The following is a 19,789-nucleotide window of genomic DNA, read 5'->3' as shown; positions in this document are numbered from 1 at the left end:
TTTAACCCATGCTTTTAGTTAGGACTGTACTTCATGGAAAATTCCACATGCAAAGCACCTTTCCTCCTAGTATTTCAGGGCCCTTATGAACAGCAGAACTTTCTAAACCGGAAACCAAGGCACACAGAGGCAGGGTCATTTTCCTTAGTGACACCAGAACCCCAAGTTCCTGGCATTCCCCAGTCACAAGTTCGAGGCCCACATCATTAAACACCGCATGCTTTCCACATGGACAGCGGTCTGTTTAATTAACTTAATGAGTACCAAAAGAAAAAAAAATTTTTTTTTGCAATTTGGTCAGTGACAAATACAAAAGAAAATAAAATTTTGCCATGACCAATTGTAATGCCATTCCCATAAAAGACTACCTTTCCGCCTCAGACTGATTTCCACGTATTCTAAAACTATCTTCAGCAGTCAAGATGACTTGCTAGAAAAGCCCAGGCATCCGAGTTTCCAAGTACTTAAATCTAAATGCAACAGGTCACCTAAAGGAGGTATTGAAATCAGTTCACTGTGACATATTTAAAGTTGAGAAAAATAACAAACAAGGCTCCAGTGAAAAATGAATTTGCTCATAAACACAAAAACGTATTTGGTATTTAATGCTACTCCTACAAAGAAATCTGTATTTTCCTAGGACTTCTGAAACCCTTGACACATATTCTTTGCCTCATTCCCACACTGAACCACAAAGTAATCAGGAAGCACCTGAATGGTGATGTGGGCTCAGATCTAAGCTTCCTATATGATGACACTTTTCCAGATGGCACCTGAGGCTGTCAGATGCCTCTTACGTGTGTAAATACTCATGTCCATTATGTAAGGCTTCTGACTTCAGAAAGCCAAGGCCAGATGAAAGCTTTTTCAGGTTTGAAAGCACAAGTCCTTTTCTTTCTTTCTTTCTTTCTTTCTTTTTTTTTTTTTTTTTTTAAAGATTTTATTATTTATTTGTCTCAGAGAGAGAGAGAGAGAGAGAGCACAGACAGAGTGGCAGAGGGAGAAGCAGGCTCCCTACAGAACAAGGAGCCCCATATGGGACTTGATCCCAGGACACTGGGATCATGACCTGAGCCGAAGGCAGCGCTTAATGAACTGAGCCACCCAGGCGTCCCGCACACGTCCTTTTCTTATGATGGAAACTCTTCCCTGTGCCCGGGAAATGTGTTAATGGTGTTCATCAACATAGAGAAGCTACACCTATTGGCAATGGTAAACAAAAGACCAGTTACCAAGTTCAGCTCAACAGAGTGAAACAAAATAAAGATTTCCCTGAGGACAGAGAACCATGAAATCCAGTGGTTTTAAGTAGCCATCTTTTAGATATTTGTATACTATTCAGTGTGGAGAAAATTAGAGTCTCAGGCTTAAGGCACTGTTACTCAGCTTTGAAAACTGCAGGAGCCTTTGTTGCAGGATTTGGTTCAACTAACTACAAGATGAAAAAAACATCTCTATTCTATATGGTCAAGCAGTCACCTGGATCTTGGGTTCAGAAAGAAGTGAGAAATGTATGAGCTACAGAACTCCACACGCCATGCTGGCTTTTCTCCGGATGGATGAAATCTTCAAAAGTTAACACTCTAATGAGTTACTGCTGCATTTTGAATTTCCCTACTGTGACCAGAAAAACAACATATTCAGTGCATTGTTTTTCATTATACCATGGAGCTATAGCAACCACTCACCCAGCCTCTACATCTGCTGTTCCCTTTCAAAACGCCATTCCATTTGAGGAAAAGAACTGCTAATTTTACTTGGTGGCCCCTAAAATGTACATGTCTAGCATAGCAGGCAATGTTTACAGCTTCTAAAGCTTTCATTAATCATAAATTTTAGACATAGGGATTCTATTTTATGGGGGAAAAAATACTGCACAAACATCCAGATCCAGATTCTGGTTTATTTACTTATTAGTTGTGAGACTTGGAGCAGACCACTCCCACATAAAAATAAAACTGGGGGAGGGGGGGAGGCAGCTAATTTATAGGATCACCAGGGACTACACACACACACACACACACACACACACACACACACAGTAAAAAATGTAAAAGATAATCCTAGGACAGCAGTTCTCAAGTTTTCTGGTCTTAGAACCCCTTTATATTCTTATAATTACTGAAGACTCCAGGGGCACCAGGGTGGCTGAGTCAGTGGCAGCTGATTCTTGATTTCAGCTCCGGTCATGATTTCAAGGGTCAGGGATGGAGTCCCACATCGGGCTCCCTGCTCCAAGTCTGCTGGCCCTCTTCCTGCCCTCCACCCCCACTCGTGTGCTCTCACTCTTGCTCTCTTTCTCTCCCTTTCTCAAATAAATGGTTAAAATATTAAACAAAAAATTATTGAAAACTTCAAAGAGTTTATCTTAGAAAATTCTAGAAAACACAAAATACACATATTCCCATGTGGAAACATGTGGTCTCCAGAAAATTCTACTATATACATGTGAGAAAATGAGAGTAAAAGAGGTAAATAGTACCTTTGTACTATAATGAAAATTGTTTTTGGCTTCACAGACCCTTAATAGGGTCTCAGAAATGCCCAGGCAGCCTCAGATCACACTTTGAGACTTGCTAGCTTAGAATATTTTAACATACAGAAAGCAGGAAGCTGTCAAAGAAGCTGAGTCATATTAAAAAAAAAAAAAAAAAATTCAGGAGTCAGCACAGAGGGGCTCCCACTGGCCAAAGATGAGACAATTTTAGTATCAGTAGGAATAAATGCAATAGATGAAACACTGATATTTTTGAATTCATGAATTCTTAAGGAATCACATACTCTCCTTCCTTCCTCACCCCCAATCTCTAGGTCTCTGTTATCTGAGTCTCCCTCAATGCTTACCTTTAGAGAATATTACTCATTAGTTGACTAATGGAGCCAGCTGTACCTGGGGACAACCAAAGAGCTGGCTAGTAGGAGTTTCTCTTTATAGAAGTATTCTAGGTGATAAATGAAGAAACGACTGAAATAAAATAAGACTTTGAAACCCATAATGAATTGGCGGATTTAGGCAGAAACAATCACCACCAACTGTGAACATATCAACATATCACACGCATGCACACACACAAACAAGGAACTTACGTTAATCTAAGTGCCTCCTGATGGGAAGGACACAACACACTCATTATAGTATTCTTGACAAAATATGGGGAACAGAATTTGATCCAGCCTCTAGATAAATCTACCAGTTCACAAGAAATATGGTGTCGAGAGGAATATGTTAAATAAAGGAACATTTAACATTTAACTCCATGGGATGTAATCAGCCAAATCCAGGCTGTGGTAAACGTCACAGAATAAATGGTCTGGTTTGGCAAAAAATAAACTGTAAGGAAAGACTGTGGAAGGTAAACCCGCAGATTAAAAGGGATTAAAGAGGCATATTAACCAACTGCAATGTATAGCCCTTACTTGAATCCTGATACAAACAAATTGAGAAGAAAACAATATGGAAAACAGATAAATTTGACCACTGACTAGATATTAAATATTCAATCATATCAAAGAAGTTCTTTAAAGTATGATGATATTACAGTATTAAAAAGAAAAAAAAAAGAGTCTTTACCTTCAGAGAGGTGTACAGAAATACTTATTATGAAATTATAGAATTATAGAATTATAGGGATTTGCTTTAAAATAATCCAGGGCTGGGGGCTGGAACTGGGGGTCTAGGTGAAGTAAGACCACAAACAGATGATTACTGATGTTAGGAGAAGGCATATGGGGTCTATTATAATATACTTTCTACTTCTGTATATGTTTTAAGTTTTCCATACCAAAATAATAAAACAAAAGTAGCCACTAAAATGTTTTCTTCTCCAGCGATTTTGTGAGATGCCCAGAGGCAGGACCTGGGCACTCTGCCTCCCAGCGCCCAGTGGCACAGAACACGAGGGACTTACTACTCAGGGAGCATGCCAAAGATCTGCAAAGCTGACCTGGGACGGGGCAGAGTCGGCAAAGAAGTCCTGAGCCAGGTGTCTCTGACCTGGAGACATCTTTCCAAAAGAGCAGGAACCAAAATTGTGTTTTCAATGATCATAACCAAGAAATACAAACAAAAGCTTGACACAGAAAAAGGGGTAAGAACTCTTCACAGAAGATGAAAATAGTAAGGTTTTCTTGAGTAGAGGAACAATGGGAGTTTCCTTTTCTTTGCTTCTACTCTCTGAATTCTCCAAATTTTCTGTAGTTATTTTAAATGTGGAAGGAAACCAAATAAACTTTATTTTTAAAATTACTTACAATATCAAGGCTCTATAGCTAGCTATTTTTTAACTTGTTTTTTAATATTTTATTAATTTATTTGACAGAGTGACAGAGAGGAGGAGCGGGGGAGCAGCAGGCAGAGGGAGAGGGAGAAGCAGGTTCCCTGTTGAGTAGGGAGCCTGATGTGGGGCTCGATCCCAGGACCCTGGGATCATGACCTGAGCTGAAGGCAAAGGCTTAACCCACTGAGCCACCCATGTGCCGTAGATAGCTATTTATACGTAACAGTATTTTATTTGTTATATTTCTGTGACCCTTTCTGTGGCTGGGGTAAAAAAGAATATTATAATAATGAAGAAAATATTGAAAATGATCAGTGAAGAATTATGAAAGCAATAGAAAGCAATAGAAGAATACCTTTTCTATATTTGGAAAGGGGGAGATATTCTTCCTTATATTTTTCCTCTACAAAATAAAGGAGAACTCGTGTTTTATAAAAAATTACCAGTGGAAAACCCAGCTCAACAAGGTCTCTTCAGTTCCTTCTAAAAACCTCAACTTCCGGAAGGTGGGGGCAAACAGTGTCTGGCACCCAAGAGGCTTTGTTCAGAGGCTCTGCCTACCATCTTGATCTGTGTCCTTTAGAAGCTCAAGGAAGGAGAAGGGGAGTTCAGTTTAACCCCAAGATCCTATGCCTGCTAACACCATATTCTCCAAAGATGTGTCCCACAAACAAAAGAATGGATTTTCCTTTTCAGAGAAAATGTTCCACGTAGGTGAAGATTCTTCAAGAAGTAGACAACAGCTGAGAACCCTATGCTAGCTCTAGTTATTTCACTTATAAAATAAGTGTAAGAATATGTACACCAGTGACTGTTAAAAATTGAACATGAAAAAAAGAAAAATGTCAGAAATTTGGCATGGATAATTGTTGTGTTTTCCACACGGGTCTAATTAAACTTGATTTAGACGGCATACTGCCGTTTTTTGGTTTTTGTTTTTTAACCTTGCTATTAAATAAACAAACGCCAAGGGAAAAAAGCTGAAACTGCCACTTCTCCTGTGCTTTATATGTATTGTGGGAGGCTAAACTCACAGTCAAAGTCAAAATGACTCAATGTATGGCAGTGTAACCTTGTAGCTAGAAGTGTGAGTGTTGGACTATATTACCAAGGTTAAAAATCACTGATCTGCCATTTATTAGCTGTGTGACCACGTACAAGCTGTCTAGCCTCTCTGAGTGTCAGAGGTTCTCACCTCCAAAATAAAGATGAGAGTGAAAATGTCAAAGGGCTGTTGTAGTAACTAAAATGAAAAATGGAAAATGTTGAGTATGGTATCTATCACATACATGCTCTACAAATGTTACCTACTGTTGTTTTTATAATCTAACATACTTTTGTTCTACTCTTCCCCCCTTTTCCCACCAAGACACAAAGATTTCACAAACTTTTACTTCTTTAGTCTCATCAATGAATACTGTAACCTATGAAATCTTGACTTTTCTATTTTCCCCAGAACAGAAATTAACTTTTTCTCTAGGAAAAGAAAAACAAGGATGGAATTAGAATACCCTTCACTTTGTGCCAATAATGAGTGGTAGCAGAGTCCTAACTCCTAGAACCTACAAAGAATCCCACTTGTTACAGTCCTAGTCAATTCTCAGAATTAGAGAGAGTAACTTTCTGACTACCAAAATTTGTACTGGAGACTGAGTTTCCAATGACACCAAATCTCTTATGGCTCTTCTGAGAAGGAAAAAACCCAAACATTCAGATAATCCATGCCAATAAGAGTGATTGGGAGGGGTGCCTGGATGGCTCAGTCAGATAAGCATCTGCCTTTGGCTCAGGTCATGATCCCAAGGTCCTGAGATTGAGAGTGACAATGGGCTCCCTGCGCAGGAGGGCGTGTGCTCCTCCCACCTGCTTGTGCTCTCCCTCACTATCACGCTCTCTCTCTCTCTCTCAAATAAATAAATAAAATCTTTAAAAAAAAAAAAAGAGTGGGAAAAATTCACACCTTTCTAGAGAAAGGAACATAAGTCTTTTTTTTTTTTTTTTAAAGATTTTATTTATTTATTTGACAGACAGAGATTACAAGTAGGCTGAGAGGCAGGCAGAGAGAGAGAAAGAGGAGGAAGCAGGAAGCAGGCTCCCTGCCAAGCAGAGAGCACGCGGGGCTCCATCCCAGGACCCTAGGATCACGACTTGAGCCGAAGGCAGAGGCTTTAACCCACTGAGCCACCCAGGTGCCCCGAAAGGAACACAAGTCTTAAAACAACTTCTACTCAAAAGAAAATGGGAGGAAGGAGCAAGATGGTGGAGACATGGAGACCAAAATATCATCAGGTCCCAGGAGTTCAGCTAGATAGTTATCAAACCATTCTGAACACCTACAAACTCAACAGGAGACTGGAGAGAAGAAGAGCAGCAATTCTAGGAACAGAAAATTGACCACTTTCCAAAGGTAAGACATGCGCAGAAGTGAATCCAAAGATAGACTGCAGGGGGAGGGGCAGGTTCCTGGCAAGTGAGAAAGCAGTGGAACACAAAATCGGAACTTTTAGAAGTCTGCTCCAATGAGGGATGTTGCTCCAGAGGCTAAGTGAGGGGTGGAGCCCTTGCAGGGACAGTGTGGTCTCAGGACCCGCAGGGTCACAGAAAGACTGGGGGTGCCTGAGGGCAGCACAGCTCCCAGGTTATCAAGCAGGGTAGCTCGCTACAGAGACAGAACCGAGCACTGGCATCTCAGCTCAGAGTTACCTTAAACCATGATCTGAGGCACAGTCGGACCACTGCACTTCAAGTAGGGACCACACAATCAGCAGATCCGGAAAGACTCACCTTCCTCCTGCAAAAGGAGGAGCATGGGAGTGTTGTAGGAATCTGCTGGGTTTGAAGACTCCAAACGGGGCTGAGTGCCTGGGATAGAAATGCTCCATCACAGGCCAGGTGAGCTCAGGGTGTGGCTGGAGACCAGGGAGACGGGAGGGATTGACAGCTTTTCTCTGAGGGTGCACCAAGGAGTGGGGCCCCAAGCTCTTGGTTACTCCAGGATCAGAGATTGGGAGGCCGTCATTTTCATTCCCATCCTCCATAACTATACGGAAAGCATTCAGGAAACAAAAGCTACAGAGAGCAAACCCAAGCAGATTACTTAGTCTGGCTCCTGGCAAGGGCAGTGCAATTCTGCCTTGGGCAAAGACATTTGAGAGCCACTGCAACAGGCCTCTCTCCCAGAAGATCAGCAGGAACATCCAGCCAAGACCAAGTTCACTTATCAGTGAGAAATGCAGAACTCGAGAGCTAGGGGAAAGCAACACATAGATTCATGGCTTTTTCCCCATGATCCTTTAGTCTTTCAAAGTTAAATTCTTAAAAATTTTTTCTTACGCTGTTAAAAAAAAATTTCCTCTTTCCTATTTTTCTGTTTTTTAACTATTTTGTCTTATCAATACCTTTTACAAATATTTTAAATTTTCATTGTTAAAATCATATTTTATCCCTTCATTGTATTTAGCCCTATTTTTTGTATATGTATAGGTTTTTTCTTTAAAATTCTGGGATACAATTTCTTCTAATAGATCATAATATACCCTAAATCTAACACATTGCTTTGTTCTAATCACCAGCCTGATCACATTCTTTCCTCTTTTTTTTCCTTTTCTTTTTTCAAACAACTTCTTATCAATTCTCTTTTCAGAATCTTTTTTAATTTTCATCTTTCCAGTCATATTCCATCCCTTCATCATGTTTCCTCTTATTTTTGCATGTATGTAAGTTTTTCTTTTTTTAAATTATTGGGAGGTAGTTTCTTCTAACAGACCAAAATACACCCAAAATCAAGTGTGTGGTTCTGTACTATTCACCAGTCTAAAATATATATATATACATATATATATGTATATATATATATTATTCTTTTTTTCTTATTTTTCCCTCTTTCTTCTCCCCCCTGGTTTTGGTCTCTTCTGATTTGGTTAGTGTATATTTTTCTGGGGTCATTGCTACCCTTTTAGTATTTTGTTCTCTCATTCATCTATTCTTACCTGGATAAAATGCCAAGGCAAAAAAACTCACCACAAAAAAAAAAAAAAAAAAAAAGGCCGTACCAATGGCTAGGGACCTAATTAATATGGACATTAGTAATACATCAGAACTAGAGTTCAGAAGGACAATTATCAAGGTGCAAGCTGGGCTTGAAAAAAGCATGCAATATATCAGAGAATCCCTTTCTGGAGAAATAAAAGAACTAAAATCTAACCAAGTTGAAATAAAAAAAGCTATTAATGAGGTGCAACAGGCTCTTACTGCTAGCATAAATGAGGCAGAAAAGAGAGTTAGTGATATAGAAGACCAAATAATGGAGAATAAAGAAACTAAGCAAAAGAGAAAGAAACAACTACTGGACCATGAGAGGAGAATCTGAGAGATAAGTGATACCATAAGACGAAACAATATCAGAATAACTGGAATCCCAGAAGAAGAAGGAGGAGGAGGGAAAAAGAGAGAGAAAGGTGCAGAAAATATATTGGAGCAATTTATAGCAGAGAATATTCCTAATTTGGTGAAGGGAACAAGCATCAAATTCCAGGAGGCACAGAGCACCCCCTCAAAATCAATAAAAATAGGTCCATACCCCATCATCTAATAGTAAAACATACAAGTCTCAGTGACAAAGAAAAAATCCTGAAAGCATCTTGGGACATGAGGTCTATTAACATACAAGAGTAGAAATATTAGATTGGCAGCAGAACTATCTACAGAGACCCGGCAGGCCAGAAAAGATTGGCATGATATACGCAGAGCACTAAACAAGAAAAATATGCAGCCAGGAATACTACATCCAGCTAGGCTGTCACTGAAAATAGAAGGAGAGATAAAAAGCTTCCAGGACAAACAAAAACTAAAAGAATTTGCAAACACCAAACCAGCCCTATAGGAAATATCAAAAGGGGTCCTCTAAGCAAAGAGAGAGCTAAAAAGTAGTAGACTAGAGAGGAACGGAGACAATATACATTAACAGTCACCTTATAGGCAATACGATAGCACTAAATTCATATCTTTCAATAGTTACCCTAAATGTAAATGAGCCAAATGCCCCTTAAAAGACACAGGGTATCCAAATGGATTAAAAAAAAAAAAAAGACCCACTGATAATGCTGTCTTCAAGAAACTTATTTTAGACCCAAAGACACCTCCAGATTTAAAGTGAGGGAGTGGAACACAATTTGCCATGCTAATGGACATCAAAAGAAAGCTGGGGTGGCAATCCTTATATCAGATCAATTAGATTTTAAGCCAAAGATCATAATAAGACATGAGAAAGGACACTGTATCAGACTTAAAGGGTCTGTCCAACAAGAAGATCTAACAAATTTAAATATCTATGCCCCTAACATGGGAGCAGCAAATTATATAAACCAATTAATAAAATCAAAGAAACACATCAAAAATAATACAAAAATAGATGGGACTTTTATATCCCACTCACTGAAATGAACAGATTATCTAAGCAAAAGATCAACAAGGAAATAAAGGCTTTAAATGACACACTGGACCAGATCGACATCACAGATATATTTAGAACATTCCATCCCAAAGCAACAGAATACACATTCTTTTCTAGTGCACGTGGGACATTCTCCAGAATAGATCACATCCAGGGTCGCAAATCAAGTCTCAACCGGTACCAAAAGACTGGGATCATTCCCTGCATATTTTCAGACCACAGTGCTTTAAAACTAGAACTCAACCACAAGAGGAAAGTTGGAAAGAACCCAAATACATGGAGGCTAAATAGCATCCTACTAAAGAATGAATGGGTGAACCAGGAAATTAAAGAAGAATTTTTAAAATTCATGGAAAGAAATGAAAATGTCCCAAAATCTTTGGACACAGGAAAGGTGGTCCTAAGAGGAAAGTATATAGCCATACAAGCCTTTCTCAAGAAACAAGAAAGGTCTCAAGTACACAACTTAACCCTGTACCTAAAGGAACTGGAGAAAGAACAGCAAAGAAAGCCTAAACAGAGCAGGAGAATAGAAATAAAGATCAGAGTAGAAATCAATGAAATAGAAACCAAAAGAACAGTAGAACAAATCAGTGAAACTAAGAGCTGGTTATTTGAAATAATTAATAAAATTGATAAACCCCTGGCCAGACTTATCCAGAAGAAAAGAGAAAGGACCCAAACGAATAAAATCATGAACGAAAGAGGAGAGATCACAGCCAGCACCAAAGAAAACAAACAATTATACAAACATATTATGAGCAACAGTACACCAGAAAATTTGACAATCTGGAGAAATGGATGCATTCCTAGAGACATATAAACTACCAAAATGGAACCAGGAAGAAACAGAAAACCAACAGAGCCATAAACAGTAAAAAGATTGAAGCAGTCATCAAAAATCTCCCAACAAACAAGAGCCCAGGGCCAGACAGCTTCCCAGGGGAAGTCTACCAAACATTTAATGAAGAATTAATACCTATTCTCCTGAAACTGTTCCAAAAAATAGAAATGGAAGGAAAACTTCCAAACTCATTTTTTGAGGCCAGCATTACCTGCATCTCCAAATCAGACAAAGACCCCATCATAAAGGAGAATTACAGACCAATATCCTTGATTAACACAGATGCAAAAATTCTCACCAAAATACCAGTCAATGGGCTCCAACAGTACATTGAAAGGATTATTCACTACAACCAAGTGGGATTTATCCATGGGCTGCAAGGTTGGTTCAACATCTGCACATCAATCAACATGATATAATACATGAATAAAAGAAAGAACAAGAACCATATGATACTCTCAATAGATGCTGAAAAGGCATTTGACAAAGTACAGCATCCTTTCTTGATCAAAACTTTTTACAGTGTAGGCATAATGGGTACATACCTCAACATCATCAAAGCCATCTATAAAAAACCCACAGTGAATACCATTCTCAAAGGGGAAAAACTGAGAGCTTTCCCCCTAAGGTCAGGAACATGACAGGGCTGTCCGCTATCACCACTGGTATTCAACATAGTACTAGAAGTCCTAGCCTCAGAAATCAGAAAACAAAAAGAAATAAAAGGCACCTGAACTAGCAAAGAAGTTGTCAAATTCCCACTCTTTACAGATGACATGATACTTTATGTGGAAAAGCCAAAAGACTCCCCTCTAAAACTGCTAGAACTCATTGAGGAATTCAGTAAAGGGTCAGAATATAAAATCAATGTACAGAAATCAGTTGCATTTCTATACACCAACAACAAGACAGAGGAAAGAGAAATTAAGGAGTTGATCCCATTTACAACTGCAGCCAAAACCATAAGACATCTAGGAATAAACAGAACCAAAGAGGCAAAGAATCTGTACTCAGAAAACTATAAAGTACTCATAAAAGAAAATGAGCAAGACACCATGAAATGGAAAATGTTCCATGTTCCTGGACTGGAAGAACAAATATTGTGAAAATGTCTATGCTACCTAAAGCAATCTACACATTTAACACAATCCCTATCAAAATACACCCAATTTTTTTTTTAAAAAAATGGAATAATCCTAAAATTTATAGAACCAGGAAGACCCCGAGTAGCCAAAGGAAGGTTGAAAAAGAAAATAATAGTTGGTGGCATCACAATTCCAGACTTCAATCTCTATTACAAAGCTATAATCATCAACTTTCAGATTTGATGGTACTGGCAGAAAAACAGACATGTAGATCAATGGAACACAATAGAGAGCCCAGAAATGGACCCTCAACTCTATGGTCAACTAATCTTCAACAAAGCAGGAAAGAACGTCCAATGGAAAAAAAAACAAAACAAAACAAAACAGTCTTTTCAACAAATGGTGTTGAGAAAATTGGACAGTCACATGCACAAGAATGAACCAGGACCATTTTCTTACACTGCACACAAAAATAGACCCAAAATGGATGAAAGACCTCAATATGAGAAAGGAATCCAACAAAATCCTTGAGGAGAACACAGGTAGCAACCTCTTCGACCTCAGCCCCAGCAACTTCTTCCTACAAATATTGCCAAAAGCAAGGGAACCAAGGGCAAAAATGAGCTATTGGGACTTCATCATGATCAAAAGCTTTTGCACAGCAAAGGAAATAGTCAACAAAACCAAAAGACAACTGACAGAATGGGAGAAGGTATTTGCAAATGACATACCAGATGAAGGGCTAGTACCCAAAGTCTATAAAGAAATTATCAAACTCAACACCCAAGGAACAAATAATCCAATCAAGAAATGGGCAGAAGACATGAACAGACATTTCTGCAAAGAAGACATCCAAATGGCCAACAGACACATGAAAAAGTGCTCAACATCACTCGCCATGAGGGAAATACAAATCAAAAGCACAATGAGATATGGTTTTGAGCCACAGTCAGAATGGCTAAAAGTAGGGGCGCCTGGGTGGCTCAGTGGGTTGAGCCGCTGCCTTCGGCTCAGATCATGATCTCAGAGTCCTGGGATCGAGTCCCGCATCGGGCTCTCTGCTCAGCAGGGAGCCTGCTTCCTCCTCTCTCTCTCTCTCTGTCTGCCTCTCTGCCTACTTGTGATCTTTCTCTGTCAAATAAATAAATAAAATCTTTAAAAAAAAAAAAAGAATGGCTAAAAGTAACAAGTCAGGAAACGACAGATGTTGGCAAGGATGCAGAGAAAGGGGAATGTCCTACGCTGTTAGTGGAAATGCAAGCTGGTGCAGCCACTCCAAAACAGTATGAAGGTTCCTCAAAATGTTGAAAATAGAGCTATCCTTGACCCAGCAATCACACTTTGGGGTATCTACCCCAAAGATACAAATGTAGGGATCCGAAGGGATACGTGCACCCCAATATTTACAGAAGCAATGTCCACAATAGCCAAAATATGGAAAGAACCTAGATGTCCATCAACAGATGAATGGATAAAGAAGATGTGGTACATATATACAACAGAATACTATGCAGCCATCAAAAAACACAAAATCTTGCTATTTGCAATGACATGGATGGAATTAGAGGGTATTATGCTAAGTGAAATAAGTCAATCAGAGAAAGGCAATTATCATATGATCTCTCTGATATGGGAATTTGAGAGGCAGGGTGGAGTGTTGTGGGGGGTAGAGAGGAAAAAAAATGAAACAAGATGGGATCAGGAAGGAGACAAACCATAAGAACCTTTTTTTTTTTTTTTCCCATAAGAACCTCTTAATCTCAGAAAACAAACTGAGGGTTTTGGGGGAGGGGGAGGTGTAGAGAGGGTGTTTGGGTTATGGGCATTGGAGAGGGTATGTGCTATGGTGAGTGCTGTGAAATGTGTAAGCCTGATGATTCACAGACTTGTACCCCGGGGGCAAATAATACATTATATGTTAATTTTTTTAAATGGTAGATGTTTATACTATCAAGGAGATCCCTGGGTTCTGAACTTACTAAGAGGACATGAAAAGGACTGATAAAATCATAAAATAAACCTAGAAAGTCACAAAATTGAAACTCCCCCAAAATCAATATATTCCAGGGTACAAGGAGTAAGAAAGGAGAGAGAGAATGGATTTCACACATGCTTCAGGCTCTAAAAACATGGTAAATTGGGGTAAGAGGTAAAAGCAAAGCTCTAAGTCTTACAGTGAAGAAATGAGTTTGGCAGATGAAGGAGATAAAAGAAATTTAAAGTGCACACTGTCTAGATGTACAATGTACAGAGCTGAGTCAGCAGAAACACATTTATTAGGAATACCAATACTCCAGCAATCGTATTATTAGTGGTGTAGTCAGTTGGACGTTAGGTATAAAGCAGTATCTCTGATTTTGTATATTTGCACCCAAGCTGAAGTACATGTAATTGACTGACTGAACTTCTTGGAAAATAACCATTATTTATGTGGCTGGTTGTTAGGGCATTAAGTGAGGCGTTCCTTTCCCACCACTGCCCCAGTAGGAGTAGAACTTTGATAGCTGAGTGAGAAAGAAGAGGAAGTAATGGGGAGAACCAGTAAAGCTGGTGGAAGATCTGGTGTGTCCAGCTGTACTCTTCAAGTCTTCACTAAAGCCTACCTGATGGGACCAGATGGGTCCTAAAAGCTCGGGTGGATAGAAGAGGCGCATTCACAGTCTTAAGGACTCAGAGGCTCAGAAGCAGGGGAGCCATGAGGAAGGAAGGCGCAGGGACATGTAAGATCACCAGGAGGCTTTGGGTTGAGCACAGTTTAACTAGAAAATCTCCAGAGGGCAGAGAAGGCCCATGGATTCTTAGCTGCCAAGATAAAAAGTTGCTACAAAAGAAAAGTTTGCAGAAGTCTTTGGAATTCTAGGAAACCTAGAATTCTAGGAAAACCTAGATACCATGGTCATTTGACTAAGAGTGGCCCTAGGCCATAATGCATCCCAATGACTCATTGGGCTCTATGGAATCTCTGAGGGACACCCACCAGAGAACAGGACTTCCTGGTTGAGGGTGGATCCTTCCAAGGGCTGAGATCACAGCCGGCAGCTCAGCAGGGACAGAGGGCACAGTGTTGAGATCTCCAACTGGGAAGCTCAAGTGCCTTGCTTTGATCTTCAGCTTGCTATCTGCAACCTCCAATTCAGTACTTGTTCTGTCTGCTCAATCATCCATCTCTCAATTTTCCCTTTGTCCAAATGTTTTTGGTGGCAGGTCACTAACAGGCCTTCTCCTCAAGGGAGGAACTATAGGCCTCCCTGCACCATACAGCACAACTATACGCTGTACCCCATCTCAGCAAACTCAGAAAACCCACTGTGAGCCTAATCTTTGTATGTATGTCTTTCTGTTCTATCATCAGGGCCCTGTACTACTTCTTTATTTTCCCATCTTTTCTGTGGTATACACAAACGGGACTCCCAGACATTCTGGATATATCTCACACCTCTACCAATGCCAGTGTTTTCTCACTGGCATGAAGCTCATGCCTTACACAACTATGAACTGAGTGCCTAACCCAGGCCCAGGCAGCAATGCACCAGGACCACAGACTTCCCGTGAGGCCTAGGGGCCTCTCTGAGCCCAGGCTCTTCTTCCCTCTTCTTACTCTTTGCCAAATGCATTCTCAAAGCAGTGACCTTTAATACCAGGGGAGGCTATCACTATTCCTACCACCCCTAGCTCTCCTGGTTTTTCAAAGTACTGACCCAGAATTCAATTTAAAAAGAACAGATGTAGAAGCGAGCCATCAGTGATGTGATAAAACATCAGGGGGTCAAACCTCTTTGTTTTATGTTCTTCTTTGACATTAATGGCCAGAATCAGGGCACCCTCTGGACACTATCCCTGTCCTCCTGTCTTTCAACACTCCTTTTTCAAGAGTGACTTTTCAGAGTCGCACACTCTGTGGCAGGAAAATCCCAGTTCTAGAGCCCAGAGAGTTACATTCTGGTCCAATCTGCCAATATAAACAATGTGGCCTAAGGATGGTCATCCAACGCCTCTAAGCCTTGGCTTCCCTCTATATCATGTTTTGGATGCTGAGCTCTGTTTCCTGCCAGCTGGAACACACTGAGTCTCAGGTCCCCATTTTTATTTTTGGCTGGCCTAAGTGTAGGCAACTACTGAGATATGAAAATGCTGAAGTTCAATTCATGCAAGAGATAAGTTCTCAATTTATAAACTTGTTCAGGGTGGGATCTTTCTGACCAGCTGCCCAGGCCCCATAAGAATAGCTACCATTGCTGACTTACTACATGCCAGGCACTGTTCTTAGCAGTTCACAAATGCAACGGAGACTTCCTCAAGAATCTTTTGGAGGCTAGGGCTCCTTGACTGCAATTTAACTCAGCCCCTTCTGCTCTTTCAAGCCTGAGAGCAATGCTTGCTGGACCTACACCTTATCTTCCACTTCACAAGTCTTACAAAACCTCCTAAAGATGTACACAAAAGCACAGGAGAAATCTATCAGTTACAAGGAGAGTCATCTGTAGAATGAACTAAGGCTTTCAAAAAAATTGCTAAGAGCAAAGCAGGTGGTTTAGTTATTTTGAGACCAAGAAAAAATGATCAAGGCAGGGCCAAAACTATTGCTTGGGTACAATAGTATAAAACAGCAGATGTCAAGGACATGCAACACTCATCAGCAGCTCTGTTCCCTTTATGGGAGAAAAATGATGCAATCCTTAAAGGCCCAGATAAGAGAACCCAAGTCTTGAGTCTTCAATGCTCCAGGGCCTGAAGGAACTTGTGTTGAGTAAAGTAATTCTTGCTTTGGGACTAGTTTGAGCAAGGAAAAAAAAAATCCAAGGTTTCTTACAACCTGAATCACCTATAAACCCATCACAGAGCTAACTTACCAAATTCCACAAACAATACACACAGAGGAGTCAGAGGCAGGGAAGATCTAGCATCATCCTGGACTTGGTTTTGGCCTCACTGGGCAGAGAAAAATGAAGGAGGCAGGGAGAGAGGGGTGGGGCAGAGTAGGGGTGAATAATTAGGTCCTTGGGGAAGAACATGGAGCCTGACCTACACAGAGCACAGTGAGTGGCTGGCTGGCAGCAGAGCCTTCCAGGCTGCAAAACATTTCATTCTGTGGCTGGTATTTTGAGCACTAAGGGACTTCTCTCATTATCTCTCCTCATCGTGCTCAGCCTGAAGACATGGACACTGGCCTGTCATTTACCTAATCTTTTCAGAATCAGTAATAAATAGATGCAAAATCTGAAAGACTGCATGCTTGAATTCTCTCTCTCTCTTTTAAGAGGGTGTAAGCTTGTGCATATTGATTACTTGGTGAGGATTTTTATCACGAACTTTGGATGTTTTGAGATTATCTGATTTAGCATCTTATTATAAAATCCAAGTGCTGTTTTTCTCTTGGTGAGCCTTTCAAACTCCTTTTCCCTCACCAGGATAAGGAATGCTGGCTCTGATACCTTACCATTCAGAGAAGTATTTTTTGGGCTCTCGGATTACTGCTTCTAAGCTACAGACTGGTGGGCCTGCTCGGCTTTAGTTCCTGCCAAAGCACGACACACATTACCAACGGCAACAGATGCCTCTAACATTGCTCCCGACTTACCCTCCCTTTCAAGCTCCTCACAGTGGGAGCCAGAGGGGACTCAGTCGAACCTGGCCTCCTCCGGAAGGTCTGGATTGCTCTGTCAGTAACCTTCAGAAGCAACATGACCATGTAAGGCAAAGGAGCACCAAATCATTCCAGCAACTAAAGATGCTACAAACTCAAGAGCTTTAAGTGATTTATGTTCTCTGTAGGAACACAAAGTGATAGAAGACACATTTTTTTCCTGATAAATTCATGACTGTCAGGACATACTACCAAAAGGGAGGTGGGCCCCACATCATTTAAATATTCTCTCCCAGCTGCATGTCCACTGAAATCAAAGTTGAGGAGGTTTAGAGGAAATGGCTAAACTGTTAAGAAACAGTCAAGCCCATTACCTCATCTGAACCCCGACGAAAGCCTCTCTCCTCCCTTAATCCTGCAGCCAGCATGGGTGGCCTGAATATCCAAACCCATAGACACCTTGTCTCTGTTCTCTCCTCTGCCTCACCTCCAATGACCCTTTCCTCCACGCCACACAAATCACCTACGGCCCAGTCGAACATCCCGTCCTTGGACGAAAATAGCCTCTGCTTTGGTTTCCTTATTAAAATCCCATTCACTGGGAATGACCATTAGGACCCCCTCAAAAGTGTCATTTCATATCCCCTTCTTACTCAGCTGCCTTTCTAAGGCCATCATTCCCATAACACACTCTCCATAACAGCCTTGCCAAATGCTCTAAGCTTACCTTGCTCAGCCTTCTGCCAAACCCCAGCTTCAGAGGTCACCCAACATAGCTGTGTCTGTGCCCACCACTGAGCACCTGGGCATGGGAGAAAGTGCACATGGCCAGATGGTGTCTCGCTATATGAACACCAACTACAAATGAGTCCTCTGCGACGCTCCATGATCCCACCACATATCTCCCCCAGACTCATTCTTTCCCTCTCATCACTTTCAAACTGTGTTTCTAAATACCCACACTCTTCCTCCCCAATTCTCAGATGACCTGGCCTCCTAACGGAGAACTGGAACCCATCACTCAGCAACTTCCTGATATCAGACCAACCTTCATCTCTACCAGCCTTCAGCTTCTTCCCTCCTGTTGCTTCCTATTTCCTCCTTTCATCCAAGGTCAACCACTTCACTTGGGCTTAGATCCTACCCCATTCTACCTGCTCAGCCTCATATACTCACTTACCTCTGTTCTCTCCTATTTATTCAGTCAACTTCTTACTTCCAACAAGATCCTTCCCATCAACATTTCAACATCTCAGGTACACTCTACCTCAACCTCCCTGTCTCTAGGCTGGTGTCTTATTGCTTTAATTCCTTCATGGAAAAATAAAAACTGCCCTTCTTGAAGGCATCTCCCCTTCATTTTTCAACCCATTCCAATCTGGCTTGGCTCCAGCTCTCCCTAAAAACTTCCAGTCTAGGTCAATAATGACCTCTGTTACCAAATTCAAATGAGAATCTTTTCATGCATCTTATTTGACATCTTGACAGTGTTTGGCAACGTTCATTACTCTCTCCTTGAAATATTCCTTACCTTGGCCTTCACAATCAATGCTTTCCTTCCCATTGCTCTCACTCCTTTCTCTTCACCAGCTCACCCTACTTTACCTGTTCTTTAGGGTTCAAACTCCCCAAAGCTTGAACCTGGGGCCTCCTTTTCTCTTCACTCTACATTAGTGATCAAAAGCCCAAATACCCATGAGGGTAAGCTAGTGAAACAATGAAGTGAAGGCAAGTTGAAGTTGACTTTCATTTCCTTCTCAACTCTACTTTGAGACACTGCAGAACAAGCAGGATACCTGGCAACAGACCCCAGGCTTCAGGGTAAGATAACAATAGGGAGAGGTACAGACTATGAAAAAGGGAGGCAGATGTTCCTACCAGAACAACAATTAGCTGGAAGTCTTGAGTTCTATAGGAGAACTCCTGTTCTTTAAATCTTGGCAGCTGCATTAATTAAGATTTTACTTCTTTATTATCCCTATTTTCAGAGAAGCTCTGCCTGCTGATAGTACAGCAGTTGTTAGACCTCCAGACCTCTGGACTATATCCTGCCAGGCTTAAGCAAAAAGTAAGAACAACTCTCTTCTTGGATCTCGCCCAGTCTCAACGTTCCCTATGATTGCGCCAACCTGGATGACAAGGACATTCTTGGACCAACTATGGGGTCAGGCTACTTCAGGAGGGATTGGCCAGCCCTGGGTCACACACTTCATTGGGAGTTGGGGTGGAGCTTGATCTAAAGCACAAGGTCTGAGATCGGAGGATATGACATTTCTTAAAGGGAAATTAGGGCTTGCCATCAAAAGAGAAAAAATATATTCGAGGCAGCGAAAAAACCATAAACATGCAACAGCAACTTGTTCAAATATTTTAAAAACACTACACAGGCCAAATAAAGCAGGTTTGCTGGCTGAAGGTGGCTTGTCAACCTCCAGTTCCAATTCTCCTTTCTCCATTTGTTTCCTAGGTGATCTCATCCAAGATTGAGCCTTCATTTACCATCGCTATACCAAAAATGCCACATTTTCATCTCTGACTCATAAATTC

General features: G+C 40.9%; 1 protein-coding gene across 1 annotated transcript in view; it reads right to left on the bottom strand.

The window, feature by feature from the left end:
* STXBP6 (syntaxin binding protein 6) overlaps positions 1-19,789 on the bottom strand; it is a 255,709-nt gene that overhangs the window by 211,236 nt on the left and 24,684 nt on the right. The gene's annotated exons all lie outside the window — the stretch shown is intronic.

Source organism: Neovison vison, chromosome 13 (genome assembly GCF_020171115.1).
Source record: "Neovison vison isolate M4711 chromosome 13, ASM_NN_V1, whole genome shotgun sequence".
Classification (NCBI taxonomy): domain Eukaryota; kingdom Metazoa; phylum Chordata; class Mammalia; order Carnivora; family Mustelidae; genus Neogale; species Neogale vison.
Note: the sequence above shows the minus strand (reverse complement) of the source record. Positions and strands in the feature narration are given on the sequence as shown.